Raw genomic sequence first — 13,206 nt, 5'->3', positions numbered from 1 at the left:
AAACAGATAAAAGTTTAAGGAGCATTACAACTTGAACGAGAACTAGAACTTGAAAATTAAGAGGAGCAACTCATAGGAAAGGGGGACAGTACCCCGCTATGGGGATAAATATAACCAAAATCTGGGAAACAAAATGGCATGAGACAACAGAGAAGGTCAGTTTAATTGGGGTGATGGATACATGAGAAGACAGGAGACTGAGTTCATAAAGTGGGGTCAGGTAAGGGTAGAAAGTGTCAAATAATAGGGGGAGGAGTTTGATCTTGCCAATAGCACATTTTCCAAGTCTAGAAAATAGTAGATGGAAAATATTATTCTTAATATTATACATTCAATTTTACTTATTATTTCTGGAGTTTTTCTTAATAAAAAAGGAAAAACATGGTATGCTTAAGCAGCAGAGGAAAAAGACAGATGTTATACTTAATGTGAGCTTAATTACTATGATAATAATGGAGAGAATGATCACAATGAAATACTAAGCGGAAGGCCTTTTGCACAGCGTAACTTCTTGCATTTACTGCTTTTAGGAGCATATTTCCACTGTGGTGTAGTCAGACACTTTTAAAAGCCATTTTATGCAGCACGCATTGAAGGTGATGTGAAAGGGACATCTACTTTGTGTACTGGATTGTACAAGTTCACCTTTGTGAATTCCTTTATTCAGCCAACCATTTACTATTTAATCAGTATGAATTGAGCATCTATTCAATATAACATCCAGGCATTATTCTAGGCACAGGGCAAAGCAGACGATGAGTTTCTTCCTCCACGGAGCCTATGTCCTAAGGCTTTCTCCTTACTCTGCTCTCTGCCACCCTGAGGCCACAGGCTTGCTGTCCATTTTTGTGCCTTCAGATTGATACACAACCCAGCCTGTTTCAATTTGAAACCTCAGCTTCTCTGTCTTCTCTCCTCTTGTCTTTCTTTCTTAGTTTTGTATAATATTAGAGAACTTCCAGAGTAAGACCTAGGCTCTCAGAGGTACTCCTTTTACATCTCAGCCTTCCTGAAGAATAGTTCTAAGTTGGTCTCAAGCCCAAGACCTTGTTAGGGGTTGGGAAAAATCACTGGAAATTAACCTATTTTATTTTGAACAAACCAGTGATGATGTTGATGAACAGATTCTATTTTAAGACATAGTAAAGATTTTCTATGACATGTGTAGCATAATGTTCCACAAAGTTTTCCCTCAGCCCATTAACTTAGTGCCCATATTATCTCCTTTGTTGAAATAAAGCAACAACCAGAGAGCCATCATGCAATTTTATTGTTTTATTTCTCTTTCATAGTAGGAACAAATAATGATAAAATGAATCCTAATGTTCTCTGAATTAAATTATTTCTTGAAGCTGAAAATTTTAATATAGTACTGCTCAACTCCAATTCAAGATAGATCCCAAAGTGATAGAATGTATCATTGCACTTTGATCTTCTTGATTCTGGTATACCAGTGACCTACACGTACATTTCAAGAGAAGCTCTGAGCCAGTAGAGTCCAGTGCTGAAAGCAGAGCAGGTGACTCATGGCTTATAAACCTATTCTTTACTGGCTTGATTTTTAGAAATCAGTTTTATCTTGGGCTGACTGTACTGATATCCACAATGTCAAACATTTCAGTACCTTGCCTGTAGACTTCCAGGCATAGTGAGAAAATGAATTCACATAGTGTTCATTGACAGGACATAACATTTAGCCCATTCAGTGGATTTTCTATTGATAGTGGCAAAGAAGTTTTCATGGCAAAAAGAAACCTGCATGTGGAACTTCCCTGGTGGCGCATTGGTTAAATATCTGCCTGCCAATGCACGGGACAAATGTTCGAGCCCTGGTCCGGGAAGATCCCACATGCTGCGGAGCAACTAAGCCCGTGTGCCACAACTACTGAGCCTGCACTCTAGAGCCCGCGAGCCACACTACTGAGCCCATGTGCCACAACTACTGAAGCCCGTGCACCCTTGAGCCTGTGCTCTGCAACAAGAGAAGCCACTGCAATGAGAAGCCTGCGCACTGCAACGAAGAGTAGCCCCTGCTCACTGCAACTAGAGAAAGCCCGTGTGCAGCAACGAAGATCCAACACAGCCAAAAATAAATTTTAAAAAAAAAACCTGCATGTAACTATGTTAATTTAGTTGAAATTCTTAAGTTTCATAAAAATAAGTAATTGTGGACATGCCAAGAAAAATATTCATGAAAATGGCAAATTATATTTCACTTTCATTTTTAAAAAAAGGATAGTTTCTGCTATAAATCAAGAACACATTCCAGAGTAAAACATCTGAGTGGAACATTTAACATCTTCTGAATCTTAGCTAACATAACAACTTTTAAATTTGTTTTTCATCGTGGACCTTATTTTCCCCTTTATATCCAGGATCTATAAAAGCATTCAACTGTATATTTAACAGTAAGATTTTGTGTACTTTATTTTTTAGTGAAATATAGTTGATGTACAATATTATGTTAGCTTCAGGCATACCACATAATGATTTGACATTTACATAAATTATGAAATGATCACCACAATTAGTCTAGTAACCATTGTCTGCATACAAAGTATTTACAATATTATTGTCCATATTCCTTATGCTCTATATTACAACCCCGTGACTTGTCTATTATATAACTGGAGGTCTGTGCTTCTTAATTCCCTTTCCCTATTTCCCCACCCTTAACCTCCTTCCTTCTGGCAACTACTCATTTGTTTTCTGTATCTATGAGTCTGTTTTCATTTTGTTCTGTTTGTTTGTTTTGTTTTTTAGACTCCACAAGTGAGAGCATGTGGTATTTGTCTATCTCTGACTTATTTCACTTAGCATGATACATACTAGATCCACCCATGTTATCACAAATAGCAAGAATTCATTTTCTTTTATGGCTGAGTAATACTCCATTGTATATATATAACACATCTTTAGCCATTTGTCTGTTTTTCAACACTTAGTTTACTTCCATACCTTGGCTACTGTAAATAATGCTGCAGTGAACACTGGAGTGCATATATATTTTCAAATTAGTATTTTTGTTTTCTTTGGGTAGATATTCAGAAGAGAAATTGCGGATCATATGGAAGTTCTATTTTTAAATTGTTGAGGAACCTCAATACTGTTTTCCATAGTGGCTGCACCAAGTTATAATTGCACAAACAGTGCGTGAGGGTTTCCTTTTTTCCATAGTTGACAATACTTGTTATTTGCTGTCTTTTTTATAATAGCCATTCTGACAGGTGTGAGGTGACAACTCATTGTGGTTTTGATTTGCATTTCCCTGATGATTAGTGATGTTGAGCATATTTTCATGTGCCTGTTGGCCATCTGTACGTCTTCTTTGGAAAAATGTCTATTCGGTTCCCTCCGTCTATTTTGTAAGCAGGTTGTTTGTTTGTTTGATGTTGTGTTGTATGAGTTCATTGTATATTTTGGATATTAATCCCTTAGCAGATACATTGCTTGCAAATATCTTCTCCAATTCATTAGGCTGCCTTTTCATTTTCTTAATAGTTTCCTTCACTGTGCAAAAACATTTTAGTTTGATGTAGTCCTATTTCTTTATTTTTGCTTTTGTTTCCCGTACCTGAAGAGACATATCAAAAAAAAAAAATGCTAGACTGATGTCAAAGAGCTTACTGCCTACGCTTTCTTCTAGGAGTTTTATAGTTTCAGGTCTTACAGTTAAGTCTTTAATCCATTTTGAGTTTTTGTTTATATATGGTGTGAGAAAGTAGTCCAATTTGATTATTTGGCATGTATCTGCCTAGTTTTTCCAACACCATTTATTGAAGAGACTGTCTTTTCCCCATTGTATATTCTTGTCTTCTTTGTCAATGATTAATTGACCACGTAAGTATGGGTTCATTTCTGGGCTCTTTATTCTGTCCCATTAATCTATGTAAATATAGTACTGTGCCAATACTACACTATTTAGATTACTATAATTTGATAGTATAGTTTAAAATCAGAGAGCATGATACCTCCTGCTTTGCTCTTCTTTCTCAAGATGGCTTTGCTTATTCAGGGTTTTTTTGTGTTTCCAAACAAATTTTATTATTTATTCTAGTTCTGTGAAAAACACCGTTAGTATTTTGATAAGGATTGCAATGAATCTGTAGATTGCCTTGGGTAGTACAGTCTTTTTTAACAATATTAATTCTTCCAATCCACATATTTGTGTATCTTTCCATTTGCTTCTATAGTCTTCATTTTATTTCATCACTGTTTTTTCTAAGTACAGGTCTTTTACCTCCTGTGTTAGATTTATTCGTAGACATTTTATTCTTTTTGATGCAATTGTAAATGGGATTGTTTTATTAATTTCTCTTTCTGATAGTTCATTGTCAAGCTATAGAAACTTAACAGATTTCGGTACATTAATTTTGTATCCTGAAATTTTACTGAATTCAGTTATTAGTTCTAATGGCTTTTTTGATGATGTCTTTAGGATTTTCTGTATATAGTATCATGTCATCTGCAAATAGTGATATTTTTAATTTTTCCTTTCCAATTTGGATTCCACCACTTGGTGTTCCAGTTCACTGGTCTGTTTTTCTGTATCATCTAATTTACTGTTGATTCATTCTAGCATATTTTTTATTTCATTTTTGTATTCTTTAGTTCTGTTTAGTTCTTCTTTATATTTTCTAACTGTTTGTTAAACTTCTCATTGTGTTCATCCATTCTTTTTCTGAGTTCATTGAGCATTTTTATAATCATTACCTTGAACTCCTTTTTTAATATAAATTTATTTATTTGTTTGTTTGTTTGTTTATTTATTTATTTATGTCTGCTTTGGGTCTTCATTACCGTGCGTGGGCTTTCTCTAGTTGCGGTGAGCAGGGGCTACTCTTCGTTGCTGCGTGTGGGCTTCTTATTGCTGTGACTTCTTTTGTTACAGAGCATGGGCGCTAGGCACGTGGGCTTCAATAGTTGTGGCACACAGGCTCTGCAGTTGTGGCACACGGGCTTAGTTGCTCTGCGGCATGTGGGATCTTCCCGGACCAGGGCTCGAACCCATGTCCCCTACATTGGCAGGCAGATTCTTAACCACTGTACCACTAGGGAAGTCCACCTTGAACTCTTTATCAAGTAGATTGCCTATCTGCATTTCACTTAGTTCTTCTGTGTTTTTAAGTGTTCCTTTGTTTGGAACATATTCCTCTCTCTCCTCATTTTCCCTAATTCTCTGTGTTTATTTCTATGTATTAAGTAGGTCAGTTATGCTTCCCAATCTTGGAGAAGTGGCCTTATGTAAGAGACATCTTATAGGGCTGAGCAGCATACTGCACTCTAGTCACCAGAGCTATATGCTCTAGGGGTGCCTCCTATGTGGGCTGCATTGGCCTTTCTGTTATGGTAGGGCTGATTACTGTGGGTACCCTGGTAGGCAGGGCTGACCCCTGGGCCAGTTGGCTTCCAGGCCCTGCCTTGTGTTGAGGCTGCTAGCCCACTGGTGGGTGGAGCCATGTCCCAAGGTGTATGGCCGTGAGGCCCAGCAGGGATCTGGGGCTGGTCTTGGCCTGCTGTTAGGTGGGGCTGGGTCAGGGTGGCCCGCTATAGAGGCTGTGGGGGGCCTGGGGTTGGTGCCGGCCTACTGGTGGGTGGGTAAATCCCTGGTGCTAATTGGCTAGAGGGAGGACTCCAAAATGGCACTTGTTAGTGTCCTTGTGGCAGAATGAACTCCTCAAAATGGCTGCTGCCAGGAGCTCCATCTCAGGTAGAGTCCCAGTTGCCCATGGCCTCTCTGGGAGGCTCTCCAAGATCAGCAAGTGGGCCTGATCCAGGGTCCTTTCAAATTACTGCCTCTGCACTGGTACTAGGAGTGTGTGAGTATTTGCATGCACCCTTTAAGAGTGGAGTCTCTGTTTCCTACAGCCCCCTGCCTCTCCCACATGCAATCCTCAGTAGGCTTCAAAGGCAAATGTCTAGACCTCGTCTTCCCAGTGCAGGACCCCTGAGCTAAGGACCCCAATGTGGGGCTCGAAGCACTCGTTCCTTGCAGAGGAGTTCTGTAATTGTGATTAGCCTCCCATTTGGGGGTCTCCTACTCAGGGTTGTGGGTCTTGACTAACCTGTCAACTCTGCTCCACCTACCTGTCTTGTTGTGGTTCCTTCTTTACATCTTTAGTTGTGGAAAAATCTTTTCTGCTAGACTTTAGGTAGTTCTCATATAGTTGCTCCATAAATAGTTGTAATTAGTGTGTCTATGGGAGGAGGTGGGTTCAGGGTCTTCTTACTCCGCCATCTTGGCCACCCCTCCTCAGGCACTTAAAAATACATTAAGATGAGAGATCTCATGTGAAGTGTTCTTAAAAAAACAAAGCAAAACAAGAAACCCAACAACAATAACAACACAAAAGAACACAAAGAAATTTTGTGATGAGGTGATGAATATGTTCAAGACCTAGGTTGTGGTGATGGTATCACAGATGTATACAATGTATACACATGTGCAAACTCATTAAGATATATATATTAAATATGTGCAATTCTTTGTATGTCAATTCTACCTCAATAAAGCTAAAAAAATGCAACTGCATTTAATTCTACCTGACTTGATCAAATGGTAAATTTGTTATTCAGTAAAGACAGTAGAGATGACTGAGGATTCCTCATATGGAAAGGTCTTAGAACCCACAAACCCTTATTCTCCAATTTCAGATCTCAAGCTACCTCAATTCTGTCTTGCTGGCATGAGTGGGACACAGGAAACCTGAAAATATAGTCTGCATTTGCAGGATGGCATGTCTTCCATTAGCGCAGCCTAACTCATAAAATATTTCATAAGTATGAATCCAGTGGAATTAAGAAGGGGAAGTTAGATATATAAATATGGTGGACCCATATTGTGTTATCTGACCTCCCTTCTCTGGGATTTATCCTTTAGCTTCGTCGATTCAGTCACAGGAGAAGCAGGTTTCTGACAGCTATTATGAAATGTCCAACAGACTTTAGTTTTACTGGTCCAGGGGTTGGCACCTGAAATCAGCAGAGCCTATCAAACTCTTTTACTTGGCAATTTTGAATGGAGTCCAAGAGAATCCTACCTCAATCTAGGCTGCTGAAAGAAGATGTAAACACTGGGTAATGTTTTCTGCCACATAGATCAGGGAGCAAAAACATAGTTTGGAAAGACAGAGCGAGAGAAGGAGAAGCAGAAAGATGGTAAGAAAACTTTGGCAGGGAGTTGAGCGCTTTATGACTATCCCCTTTCTGACATACTGTGAATGCCCATAATATTTTTTCCCGAGTAACCATATAAATCCCTTTTTAAACTTAGCTATGCCAAGTTGATTTATATGATTTGAACCTAAAAGTCCTGACTAATACAAGGAGAGAAGTTAATCCTAAAACAAAATTTCAAATACATTTAAAGAGTTCATTAGCTATGTCCATTTTTCCTATTCATGTCCTAGACTTGCTAAAGTCCTTCTTGCCTTAATATGCCCTTCCTTCTGCTTGTAATGCCTCCCCTTTTCTACCTAACCATTAAAATCTGGGTCAAACTTAAGGTATTCCAGGAAGTCATCATGACTTAACCCAATCGATCTGGTTTCTTTTTAATTCTGTTCTAACATCTCTCCACAGTCTGGAGACCACAATATATTATTTTGTATGTGTTTAAGTACTGCCTTAAAATTATTCTCAAGTTGTTTTTTGTGCTAATATTTTTTCTCCAAAGTGGTAAGTTATTTGACCAAAGAGATAAAATATTTTACTCCATATTTTACTGTTTAACTTTAAATAACTCCAGTACTGTGAATTGTATACCACAGGTTCCCCTAAGGATATGTGAACTGTCTCTAGCACATCCTAAATGAGTCATCAAAATCTTAATTTTATAATACTAGAAGCAAATATTTGAAAACTATTGACTTAAAGAAAATAAGACAGTGATGACATCTGGAAAGGCCAAAATATTAACCTTCTAAAGTTTACCTGTGATGCATTACTTCACTCATAGATTTCCATTTCTAAATGAGAAGCAGTGCAGAGTTCTAATGCAAATTCTTTTATGCATAATATATTTGAATGACTAACCACAGAGGTCCCTCCTTCTAAATGAAACAAATCAAAATGCAGCTCTCCTAAAAGTCTAGTGTATTGAATTCGTTTTTCCATGCCTAACTCATCAATAGATGCAGTCAATGAAAAACTCTGTAGAATGAGCACACATCAAAACTATGAAGATGATGGATGAGACATCACAACCTCTGTAAAAGTGTTTGAGAAAACGTATAGGGGGAAAATTTTTAGATTCTACTTTATCATCTACTGTGGGTCATTAAAAAAGATATCAGCCCCTACTGATGAGGCTATTCTTTAATTTTTGTCCTAAGACATTAAAAAATGTATCAGTAATTAGGGAATAATGTAAACTCTGTATCAGGATATTTAACCTTTTCAGAAGATCAGGAAGAAGCTATCATTTAAGGCTGAAATACAGAAATTTTCTCTGAGTCTCAATTTTTATATTGTTCCGTGCCCTGAAGCTACTGGGATGAGAACATTTTTTCAAATCTAAAATAAATAACTGGAGTAGGTCTGTTACTCACAGAAAAACACAGCGTGTTTACATGAATACCTCTTCTACTTGATTCCTTTGACCTGAGAACTTGAGTGAAACTCAGAAAAAGCTGCCAAGTTCCAAAGCTGGGAACAGACCCAGCCCAGCATGATTTTTATTCTCTTCCTCTAACTACCTAGAAACATTATCTCAAGTAGATAGGTGTTAAAAATTTACAATTCCATTTCTACACATCAATATTTGTGATACTTTGGAGCCTGCATACACACTAAGAATGACAAGTTACTCTGTTTTAACCATCTGTTAGGTGTGAACGGATTAAATATAACTGAACTTCTTGCTTTTTCGGCCTAGTTCTCCATCTCCACCTTCTCAAATCTAATTCTTGGATTTTTATCCCATGTTTGCCTTTGCCCCAACATATTTTGCTTTGTCAAATCTGCTTCTGCTTAAACTTGCAGTCCACTAGTTTTCCCCCAGCTGTGGCCCTGACTGGATGACATCTCTTGTCCTCTCTCAGGTCAAAGGGCCTTTGGAAGACTTGTCTGGTTAGGAAATGCCAGTAGGGAGCAGGCAAGGGTATCACCTGAGGAAGAGCTATGGAAGATCAGTGGAGGAGCCATGCTGACACTGGGTTCTTCTCTGGCAGGGTAGTGACCACACCTCCTCCTTTATTGCAGCTACCCTGAGACCTCCAAGGCCTCTCTTCTTTCATGGAGTCTGCTCAATGGCCACTGTACCCACTGGTGTGTCAACTGTTCCTTCTTCTAGTCTTACCTCAATACACTTGATTTCAAAATCAGCAAAGTAGACACCCTTGCTGTCTGACTCAGAGGGTACTTGACTATTTTTTACAACAGCAATTCATTACTCTTCCCAAATTACAGACCTATTCACTAACTGGACATCCACCAAAAGGCTCGCCTGGGTCTTACTTGACCAACCATAAATTAAGACGTCTCCAGGCAAGGTTTCATATGAGGAGCCATGTTTAAGCAAAGCCAATACACTGCAGTCTAGCAACTCTTAGTCAATGTTTGGAAAAATCTCTCAAAGATATTTGCCCTCCTTTCAAGAATAAAGCCCCCAGACACTCGATATTCAATTCCCTTCTCCCTTCCTCTCTGACTCTCCTTATCTTAACCTATGTCATGAATTAAAATAATCCAAATAAGCAAAATGTAACTTTGGCTCCACAAACAACATCTCTTTTCTTTTTTCTTCTTTGATATCTTGTTAGGTTGACCCATACTGCAGCCTCATTTCAGTTGAATTTTTTTCCTCATTGGTTTTATTGTTCCCATATTTTTTGAAAGATCTGCCATATTTTAGTATACGTTGGATTTCAAATTTTTAAAACACAAAATTATCTAATTTGCTCTTTTGATAAAGTTTTGAGCTATCATGCCTGTAATAAATTTTTTCCCATGTGGGTCATTACACTCTTTGTAATAGGAAGAAATAACTTTCAGATGTAGGGAGCCTTTGGAATGAAAGTTTGAGTCTTTTAGAAATTCAGATAGCCCCAACTTTTGGATGCAAACAAAATACAGAGACTTGAAAATGTCTGTGACTCGTAATAGGAATGTGCCCTTTCATCCAAAGAATTGTTCGGCATTTAAAAAATGCTGGTGAGAATGCAAAATGGTACAGCCACTTTGGAAGACAGTTTGGTGGTTTCTTACAAAACTAAACATACTCTTATCATACCATCTAGCAACTGTCCTCCTTGGTATTTACCCAAATGAATTGAAACCTTATGTCCCTACAAAAACCCACACACAAATGTTGATAGCCGGTCAGTTCATTTGGAACTGAACTGCCAAAATTTGGAAGCAACTAAGATGTCCTTCAATAGGGGACTCTATAAACAGTCTGTGGTATCGCCACACGATGGAAAATTATTCAGCAATAAAAAGAAATGAGCTATCAAGCCACGAAAAGACGTGGAGGAAACTTAAATGCATATTACTTAGTGTAAGAAGCCAATCTGAAAAGGCTACATACTGTATGATTCCAACTATATGAAATTCTGGAAAAGACTATGAGACAGTAAAAGTTTGCTAGGAATTCAGAGGAAGGGACGGAGGAATGAAAAGATAGAGCACAGAGGCGTTTTAGGAAAGTGGAATTATTGCTATATATCCTGCAATGGTGAATACATATCATCATACATTTGTCCCAACTCATAGAATGTACAAAAAGAATGAACCCTAATGTAAACCATGCAATTTAGTGAAGAATAATATATCAATATTGGCTCATTAATTGCAACACATATACCAGAGTAATGCAAGTTGTTAATAGCAGGAGAAACTTTGGGGAGTGTGGGTGGAGTGGAGAATAAATGAGATCTCTCTGTACTTTCTGCTCAGCTTTTCTGTATGCCTAAAACTGCTTTAAAAAAATAAATTCTATTAATTTATATTTTTAAAAAATTTATTAAGTTAATAAAATAGAACAAAAATGAGCTCGCTTCTTCTGGACCATGATAGGGTAAGAAAGTCTGAAGGGCTTTCAATGGCAGTTTTGGTAACTTCGTGGCCCTCTGATAGAATGGTGGACAAAACAAACATGAATCAGTAAGTGATCTCAGGTGCTCGGTGCTTTCCATGCATCACCTCGTGGAGCCCTGTAAAGTGGGTGTTATATGAGGCCTTGAGGCTTCCAGAGAGTAAATAGTTTGCTCAAGGCCACCATGACAGGAAATGACAAAGACAAATGTCAAATCCAGGTCTTACTGGTTGAAGGAAAAAAGGAGGCAGGTCCCCTTTCCACTCCTGAGTGTTGGGACAGGTATGCCATGAAGGGTCAGGGAAGAGTTTTTCGCTATCCTGCAAAAAGCCCACCCTAGTTGTAACTTCATGGGCCTCAGAAACCAGCACCGCAGCAAGGCTATGACTGCCCTGTCCCCACCCCAATGGTCCCCTGCTGGGAGGGGTGCCACTGGGGTTTGAGGTGCCTCCTTAAGAAAGCTGTGAGCTCCCGAGTCAGAAGGAAAACGCAGTAGGGAGAGAATACTCATGCAGAAGGCCTGTGTAGATGACCCGGCATTAATATCATATAATACAGAAAATACTTGCAATATCTTTTACGATCCTCTGAGGATATTTTTATTACAATTACGGGGAACAGCCCTTGAAAGGTAACACCTGCACTTCCCAATTTACCCAAAGAGCTACCGTACTCTTTTCTTTACTTCTGCTCCTGCGTGGAAAAAAAAAAAAGTTCCAGGGCTTACATATTACCTTTGCTAATTTTGAAAGAGGAGGAAAATCTTGCAGAATCAAAAGCTCAAATAGCTCACTTTAAAAGCACTTGAGAACAAGGGAAAGTTTTATGTGATTACATTAATAGCAGTGACAAATGCATGTAAAACACTTAACCATGGTCTGTGATGCAAAGAAAACCCATTTAGGTGTCATTCATCTTTTTCCCATTAGTACAATGAGTACTCCCTGCTTTATCTTTTTCTCAGACAACACTTGAATCAGAATGCTGCATTTTTCCAGAAGCTGGCATCGTAACTTCTCTCTCTGGTGCCCTTTTATAAAAACGGTTAAGACTCTGAAACCCAAAATGTAAAACAAAATCTTTTTTTCCCTCCAATTCCATCTCTCTAAAAACATTGTTGGAAATACTTTCTCTTTGAAGAGGCATAATTTTTATTTACCAATTTGTTATTTCTGGTACTTTTCCTCCAAAAGAAATAAAACTGTGCAAAATACACTCTAACTCCTGATTCCAAATTCTGAATCCTGAACAGAAGGGACATAGGGAGAGAAAAGAAATTAGTGATGTGGTGTGGAGAGATGAGGTTGGGGGAAGGCAGAGACAAAGGAAGAAAAGACAGAGGAATGAGAAATCATTGCTCTGAACCTGTTTCCTACATGCCCTGAACCCAGCTTCCTGCAGTCATGGACTTTTGGAGCATGAAAACTTCCAGAAACATTAGCAATTGTCACCCACCCCCTACCCCCCACACACTCAAGTTGTACAGGTGAGAGAACCTGTATGATGCAATGAAAATAAAATTTTTTTTATCGATAGTCAGGAGACCTGTGTCTGACTAACCATGAACCTGGCAGGTCACTTGACTACTCCAACCTTCCTTTTACACACTAGAGAGAGTAAAAGTTGGGCTTGAAGATTCCTTGTTCCTTTCATCTCTGGCTTATCTGAAAACCAGTCCTGGAGAAGCCACTTGTGCAGAGTCGTATAGCTAGTTAGAGGCAGAGCCAGGCTAGATCTAAGGTCTCCTGAGGAACCATTAAGATTTTTATAGCTTCCTTTGGGTGGAGTGGTTTGTCAGGATGTTTATTCCGTGGGCTGATGCAGGCACCCATCATTCTGAGCTGTCCTGTGTTTCTCCAAACCTCTTGAAGGTTTTGTACTGTTTTCAAATTTTCTTTGGCGCATCAAGTCAGCCTGTACAAGATATCCCAGTACGAGCAGCCTGGCTCAGTTTTTACTGTGAAAGTGAGAAGCATAGAAAGAACTGTCTGTTTACTAATGGGAGCAATGAGGCAGCACCTCACTTGAGCAAAATGAGGAAATCAGGCAGGTAAGTGCAGCAGAGGGAGAGAACCAGACCCTCTGTCTCCCCAGGCCAACCTCATCCTGTCCCCTACAGCTGTACACAGGGACTCTGGGACTCAGTGGACAGGAGGTCCAATGCTGGCTGT

The sequence above is a fragment of the Delphinapterus leucas genome, chromosome 18, assembly GCF_059928025.1.
Source record: "Delphinapterus leucas isolate spDelLeu-1000000601 "Yukka" chromosome 18, BTC_Dleu_Yukka2, whole genome shotgun sequence".
Lineage (NCBI taxonomy): Eukaryota > Metazoa > Chordata > Mammalia > Artiodactyla > Monodontidae > Delphinapterus > Delphinapterus leucas.
Note: the sequence above shows the minus strand (reverse complement) of the source record.